Genomic DNA, 7349 nt, shown 5'->3' with positions numbered 1-7349 from the left:
CCCCCCCCGCAGCCAGAAAATCGTTTTTGTTGTTACTTCATAACTGTACTATCATAACTTTGCTACTGTTGTGAATCATAATGTAAATATCTGATATGCAATCAGATATGTGATCCCTGTAAAAGGATCATTCACCAGCAGCCCCAAAGGGGTCTCAACCCACACTTTAAGAACCATTGAGCCACCAGGCAGTGGTGGCACACGCCTTTAATCCCAGCACTTGGGAGGCAGATTTCTGAGTTCGAGGACAGCCTGGTCTACAGAGTGAGTTCCAGGACAGCCAGAGCTACACAGAGAAACCCTGTCTTAGAAAATAAAGAGAGAAAGAGAGAAAGAGAGAGAAAAAGAAAGAAAGAAAGAAAGAAAAAAGAAAGAAAGAGAGGAAAAAAGAACCATTGAGTTGGAGTGATAGTTCATCAGTAAGGTATTAATGCTGGAGTTCAGGTGCCAACTACCATATTAGACTGCTCACAAACACCTGTAACTCCTCCTCCTGCCCCTCCTCCTCCTCCTGCTTCTCCTCTTCCCACTCCTCCTCCTCCTCCTGCTCCTCCTCCTGTCCCTGCTCCTGCTCCTGTCCCTGCCCCTGCCCCTGCCCCTGCCCCTGTTCCTGCTGTTAGGAGTCCTACATGAAGACCGAGCTGCACAATTGCTACCTATTACTGATGGGCTGGGTCCGTCCCATGCAGGTTCCCTGTTTGGTGGTTCAGTCTCTATGAGCCCCTATGAGCCCAGGTTAGTTGATTCTATAGTTTTTTCTTGTGGCGTCCTTGACTTCTCTGGCTCCTTAAATCCTTTGTCCCCTTCTTCCACAGGATTCCCCAAGCTCTGCCTAATGTTTGGCTGTGGGTCTCTGCATCTGTTCCCATCAGTTGCTGGGTGAAGCCTCTCAGATGACACTTTTCCGGCACTTTTCTGGAAGAATAGCAAAATATCATTAATAGTAGCAGGGGTGGGCTTTGACTCATGGGATGGGTCTCAAGCAGGGCCAGTCATTGGTTGGCCATTCCCTCAATTTCTGCATCATCTTTACTCCAGCACATCTTGTTGACAGAAGAAATTGTGGGTTTAAGGTTTTGTGGCTGGGTTGGGGTGTCAATCCCTCCAGTGAAAGTCCTTTCTAGTTACAGGAGATGGTCTATTCAGGCTCCATATCGCTCACTGCTAGGAGTCTTAGCTAGGGTTACCTTCATAGATTCCTTCAAGTTTCCATTGACCTAAGTTTTTAGCTTGCCCTGAGATGACCTCACAGATTCCAGTTTTCTCCCCCACTCCACATCCTCCCTCCACTGAATCCCTCATACTCCCCTCCCCAGCCCCTCTCCCACCCAGTTACCTCCCTCCATTCACACCCCCCATGTCTATTCTATTTCCTCCTCTCAGTGAGATTCAATCACACCCCCCACCCCCCGTTACTTAGTTTCTTTGAGTCTGTGGATTGTAGTATGGTTATTCTGTGCTTTATGGCTACTATCCACTTATAGGTGAGTACACACCATATGTGTCATCCTGAGTTTAGGCTACCTCATTCCACAGGATCTTTTCCAGTTCCATCTATTTGCCTGATGAAATTTCATCATGTCATCATTTTTAACAGCTAAATAGTATTCCATTGTGTAAATGTACCACATCTTCTTTATCCATTCTTCAGTTGAGGGACAAAATCCGTTTTGTTTTGCTTTGTTTTGTTTTGTTTTGCTTGTTTGTTTTTTTTCGAGACAGGGTTTCTCTGTGTAGCCCTGGCTGTGCTGGAACTCACTCTGTAGACCAGGCTGGCCTCGAACTCAGAAATCTGCCTGTCTCTGCCTCCTAAGTGCGGGGATTAAAGGTGTGTGTCACCACTGCCCGGCCAAAGTCTGTTTTTTAAAAGTAAGCTGGAAATAGAGGAAACTATTTGGTATTGACCTTCATTTGCATATGCACATACATGCATGTATGTACCCATTCATACCCACACAAACACATTCTTCTAAGGTCAGGTGACCTTGATAGCAGCAGCCTACACTTCCTGCATTGAGACACTTGACCTTGAAGATGGACCAGCCACCACCTGCCCTTGGGATGCTCTTTGCTGACCTTTACTGCTTGGGCAAGGGATCTATTACTCAACTTAACTCTACACTCATTGTAAAATCATAGGCAGCAGGAACTTCAAACCACAGGCCCAACTTTCTAGCTAGCTCCACAGACCTTCTCAAGAATCAAGAGTCAGAACATGTGCCTCTGCTCTGTGGCCCAGAACTGTAACCATAGAACAGGGGAGACATAATTGTCTATCTCCTTAAACCACTTCTTCCTCAGGAGCTTCACACTGGATCTGACTCAGCCTTGGAAAGGGAGGCGCACAGGGTGCTGCCAGCAGTTGGTGGTAGTATAGAGGAAGTGACAAAGAGAAACTTGGGGTTGGTGGCGACAGCAGAAGTGGTAGGAGGCATCCCGTGCTGTGAGAGGATGTCACACCCTACTACAAAAGGCACCTTGTTCACCACAACTTTATCTGGAATACATTCAGGAGATAGGCAGAGCAGGCTATAAAGATGGCACCACTGTTAAGAGCATATACTGCTCTTCCAGAGGAGCCCAGCCCAACCCTCCCAGAACTCATGGAGGGTAGTAGCTTACAATGCCCTGGAACTCCAGCTCCAGGCCTCCAATACCTTCTGACCTTCGGGTACCTATTTCTCTCTGTCTCTGTCTCCCTCTCTCTCTCTCTCTCTCTCTCTCTCTCACACACACACACACACACACACACACACTTTAAAAAACAAAACAGAATCTTTTCTTTAAAAAGAGAGCAAAGAGGTCTGATAATGCCGCTCAGTTGGGAGAGCACCTGTCCAGCATTCAGAAAGCTGTGGGTTCTATCCCCAGCGTTGCAAGACACCAGGCTTGGTAGTACACAGCTGTAACTCCAGAGTTAGAGTCATCCTCAGCTATCTATGAGTTCCAGGTCAGCCTGGGCTAACATGAAACCCTGTCTCCAAGTAAAAAAGACAAAAGGAAAAGGGACAACTCAGCTGTTGATTTACAAGTAACTGAAGACTTAACAAATTAAGGTTGGCCACGTAAGGTTGCTAAAGACATGCCCAAAGGACTCTAGTCCAACCACAGACATCCTCGCTTAGCCACATCACCAGCCTAGATGTTCGTTGACAGGTGAATGGCTAAAGAAAATTCAGTACGTATAGATAATAGAGTTTTATGCAATTGTAAAGAAAAAATAAAATCACGGCATTTTCGGGAAGATGGGTGTAGCTAGAAGTTATTATTGTTAGACCTCAAAAACCGGTTTACCATGCTGGCCACGTCAAGCATGGGTTTGTCCCTGCAGCTTTCTCCCTTCTATCTACAGCAAAAATCTCCATACATAAGGGGTCATGTCCTCCAACTTCTATTCCATTTTTTTTCATTCACTTGTATTAAGTGAAATATTCCGCACAAAGGCAAATACTGTGTTTTAAATGTATGTATGTGTTTGAGCACGTGTGTATGTGTGTGTATGTGTGTGGGAAAGGGGATCACAAGAGGGGAGGGAGAGATCTTTAACATGGTGGGAAAAAGAGACACATGGAACATATGGTGTGTAAGCAGAGAGCATAAGAGGGGTCTAGAGAGGAAGGGAACGAGCTGGGCCTGGGCAGCGTGAGTAGGCAGGCAAGAGGGACAAATGGGAAGTATAATGGATGATACCCATTATTTTGTATAATAATCTAAAATTTTCATTAAGAAATTAAAACAGGAGCTAGAGAGATGGCTCAGTGGTTAAGAGCACTTACTGCTCTTCCAGAAGTTCTGAGTTCAATTCCCAGCAACCACATGGTGGCTCACAACCATCTGTAATGGGATCTGGTGCCCTCTTCTGATGTGTCTAAATAGAGCAACTGTATTCAACATACATAAAATGAATAAGTCTTTAAGGAAAAAAAAAAAAGAAATTAAAATAAGAGGCAGAGGCAGGTGGATTTCTGAGTTCGAGGCCAGCCCGGTCTATAGAGTGAGGTCCAGGACAGCCAGGGCTACACAGAGAAACCCTGTCTCGAAAAACAAAAAAAGAAAAGAAAAGAAAAGAAAGAAAGAAAGAAAGAAACTAAAACAAATAATCTAGGAAAGACACTAGGCATGGAGGAAACGGTGACATTTGAGAGGATTCGATAGCCTTTAATCTGACAACAGGAGCAGGTGACACTAGAAGCAGTACTCCTTGTAGCTATCTGAGACCTTTCTTGGAGGAAGGTTAACAGGTGGGGTGGGAAGGAGAGAAAGGACAGGCTTCCAGGAAGAGGTAGCCAATACCGGAAGCAATGGCACCTGTTGCCCAGGATTTCTGTCATCTCTGAAATTCTTTCTCCTTGAGACTCCTTATAGCCCCGCCTTTAATTCCGGTGCTCGGGAGGCAGAGGCAGGTAGATCTCTGTGAGTTCAAGGCCAGCCTGGTCTACAAATCAAGTTCTGGGGACAGCCAAGACTGGGGAGGGAGAGGCAGGTGAATCTCTGCTAAGACTTCCAGGCCACCCAGGGCTATATAGGAGGAGGAAAAAGAGGAGGAAGAAGAGGAGGAGATAATTAAATGAGAAGTTAAAAGCAACTATTTTGAGGGAAAGGAGCCAAATGTCGACAATTCACTCTGAAAGCCACCTAGGAGGTGCCCTAAGGATCCGTAGAGGCAGCTCACACAGAGTGTGTCCTGCTCTTGCAGAAAACTGGACGAGTTCAGTTCCCAGCATCCAGGTCTGGCAACTAACCACCACTAGTAACTCCAGTTCCAGGAGACCTAATGCCCTCTTTCTTCCTGCTTCTATGGGAATCTCCATTCATGTGTACATAGCCACACAGACATACACTCACACATGATTTAAAACTTCTTTTTCTTTGAGTACACATTTTAAAATGATGTGAAAAAGGAAGAACAGATATAAAAATGTTCACAACAGAATCCAAGAATCGGGTATAGGGAAATTCCCTGCCTAACTTTTCCTGTGCGTTTTTTTTTTTTATTTCCTTCACGGAAAATGGATGTGATGTTCTTTCATAGGTCCTAAGATCTTGATCAAGTTTTTACTTAATTTGTTTGGACTCGGCCTTGCTCAGCTACCAAAAAAAAAAAAGAGGTGTTGAAAGAGTTAATTGTGCCAAGGTTCCTCTGGCCTCCAAATTCTCTCACTCTCTCTGCTGTGGCAGGGAATATAAGGGTGACCACCACGGAGTCATCTAAGCCACCATGACTTAGCTCTGCTCCGAGAGGTAGTTCATCTTCCTTACCGTGTGTCATGGGGCGAGCTAAAGTGGACCGGAGCAGAGTGACAGAGCCGGCTGTGGCTCCAGAACAGGTGCCGAGCAGCCAGGCTGAACTCTGTTTTGAAAGCAGCCACCTGTTACTGTGATTGTGTGTCTGTTTTTCCTGGCTTATGGGATTTCACTTCAGCTGTTGTTCTCAGACAGGGGTTCATTTCCTCTGAGAATCACCCAGTTCACATATCCTAAACTTAGCATTTGTATATAGACTGAGTCAGCTCTGCGGTTCTCCAGAATCAAAACCAATCTGCCAGGGACCCTAAAGTCACTCAGAGATTTGAATGACAGATTTCAAGGGAACATTGGCGGGCCGTCTTTCAAGATGACTGTTACAGATAATCGGCTTTTGAATTTTGGCTTCAGAAACAAAGAGCCATGTGGCTCAGCTACACAGATTGGGGTATGTGGGCATTCTCTATCAAAGTTCTTTCTGATTTTTCTGTCTACTTGAATTTAAAAAAATAAAATAAAATGGAGAAATATTCTTCCTTAGGTTCTGTGATTCTGAGCCTGCTTTTACTTAAGTGACTCAGTTAACAGAGCTAGGTCATGGTGACTCGTTCCTGCTTGTTCCCCGTTAGGAGAACAAACACCATGAAGAGTCATGGATGGGAACTCTGCTGAGTCATATTTGGCTTTTTGCTGAGTTTTGCTTTTTTGTTTGTTCGTTTGGTTGGTTGGTTTGATTTTCTCATGGTTGGCTTTTTGCTCAATCCCCATCTTTTTGCTGATCCACAATTTGGGAAGGTTTCTTAATCCATCCATGATTTGGCGTTTAGCTGAATCATGATTAAACCTTTCTTTGTTTTGTTTTGAGTTTTTTGTTTTTGTTTGTTTGGGGATTTTTTGTTATTTTTTTTCTTGACACAGGGTTTTTCTGTGTAGCCCTGGCTGTCCTAAGACTTAGTCTTTCTTTATAGTACAGAGTTTGTTTATTTATTTATGTTTTTTGAGGCAGGTCTCTCTATGTGGGCCTGACTATCCTAGAATTTGCTCTGTAATACTGGCCTTGGACTCACAGATCTACCTGCCTCTGCCTCCTGAGTGCTAGAATTAAAGGCATACACCACCGTGCCTAGCCAGCCTATTCTTGTATAAAGAAAAGTTATCATAAAAGAAGTTTTACGGGGCTGGCGAGATGGCTCAGCAGGTAAGAGCACCGACTGCTCTTCCCCAGGTCCTGAGTTCGGATCCCAGCATCCACATGGTGGCTCACAACCACCCATAATGAGATTGGACGCCCGCTTCTGGTGAGTCCGAAAGACAGCTACAATGAATTACCACGGAGCGAGCAGGGCGGAGTGAGCAGGGCCCCCAGAGGTCCTGAATTCAATTCCCAGCAGCCACACACATGATAGCTCACAGCTGTCTGTACAGCTACAGTGTACTCATGTACTCATACACATAAAATAAATAAAATAAATCTTTAAAAAAAAAGAAGTCTTACAAACTGTATAAATATAAGGTCATCTCTTTAAAAGGAGAGGGACTAAAGAGGTAGGTCGGTGAGCAGAGTGTCACTTAGGGTGCTTGAGGCTCTGGCCGTGGCACTGAATGCCTAAAATCCCTCCATTTGGGAGGTAGTGACAGGAAGGTCAGAAGTTTAAAGTCATCCTCAGCTACATAGTGAATTCCAGGCTAGGATACATGAGACCCTGAAGTAAAATTTCCCTTTGACTCTGAGATCCATCATGTGTATAGGAAGAATAGCACCTCCTATAGGTGTGCGGCTTTAAGGTCTCTTCTATTTTTCAAAGATTTATTTATTACTGTCTTATACATATGCGTGTTTTGTCTGCATGTATATCTGTGCACCACATTGTGTGCAGTAACCATGGAGGCCAGAAATCCATCGACCCTCTGAAGCTAGAGTTGCAGATGGTGGTGAACCACCATGTCGGTGCTGGGGCTTGAACCCAGGTCCTCTGCAAGAGTGGTCAGTGCTCTTAACTGTTGAGCCATCTCTCCAGCCCCAACATTTAGTTTCTTTTCAATTTGGTATATCTGTGTGTAAGCATGTATTTATTGACTTTGTGTGTGTGTGTGTGTGTGTGTGT

This window comes from Mastomys coucha, unplaced genomic scaffold (assembly GCF_008632895.1).
Source record: "Mastomys coucha isolate ucsf_1 unplaced genomic scaffold, UCSF_Mcou_1 pScaffold1, whole genome shotgun sequence".
Lineage (NCBI taxonomy): Eukaryota > Metazoa > Chordata > Mammalia > Rodentia > Muridae > Mastomys > Mastomys coucha.
The sequence above is the reverse complement of the archived record's forward strand: the minus strand, read 5'-3'. Positions refer to the sequence as shown.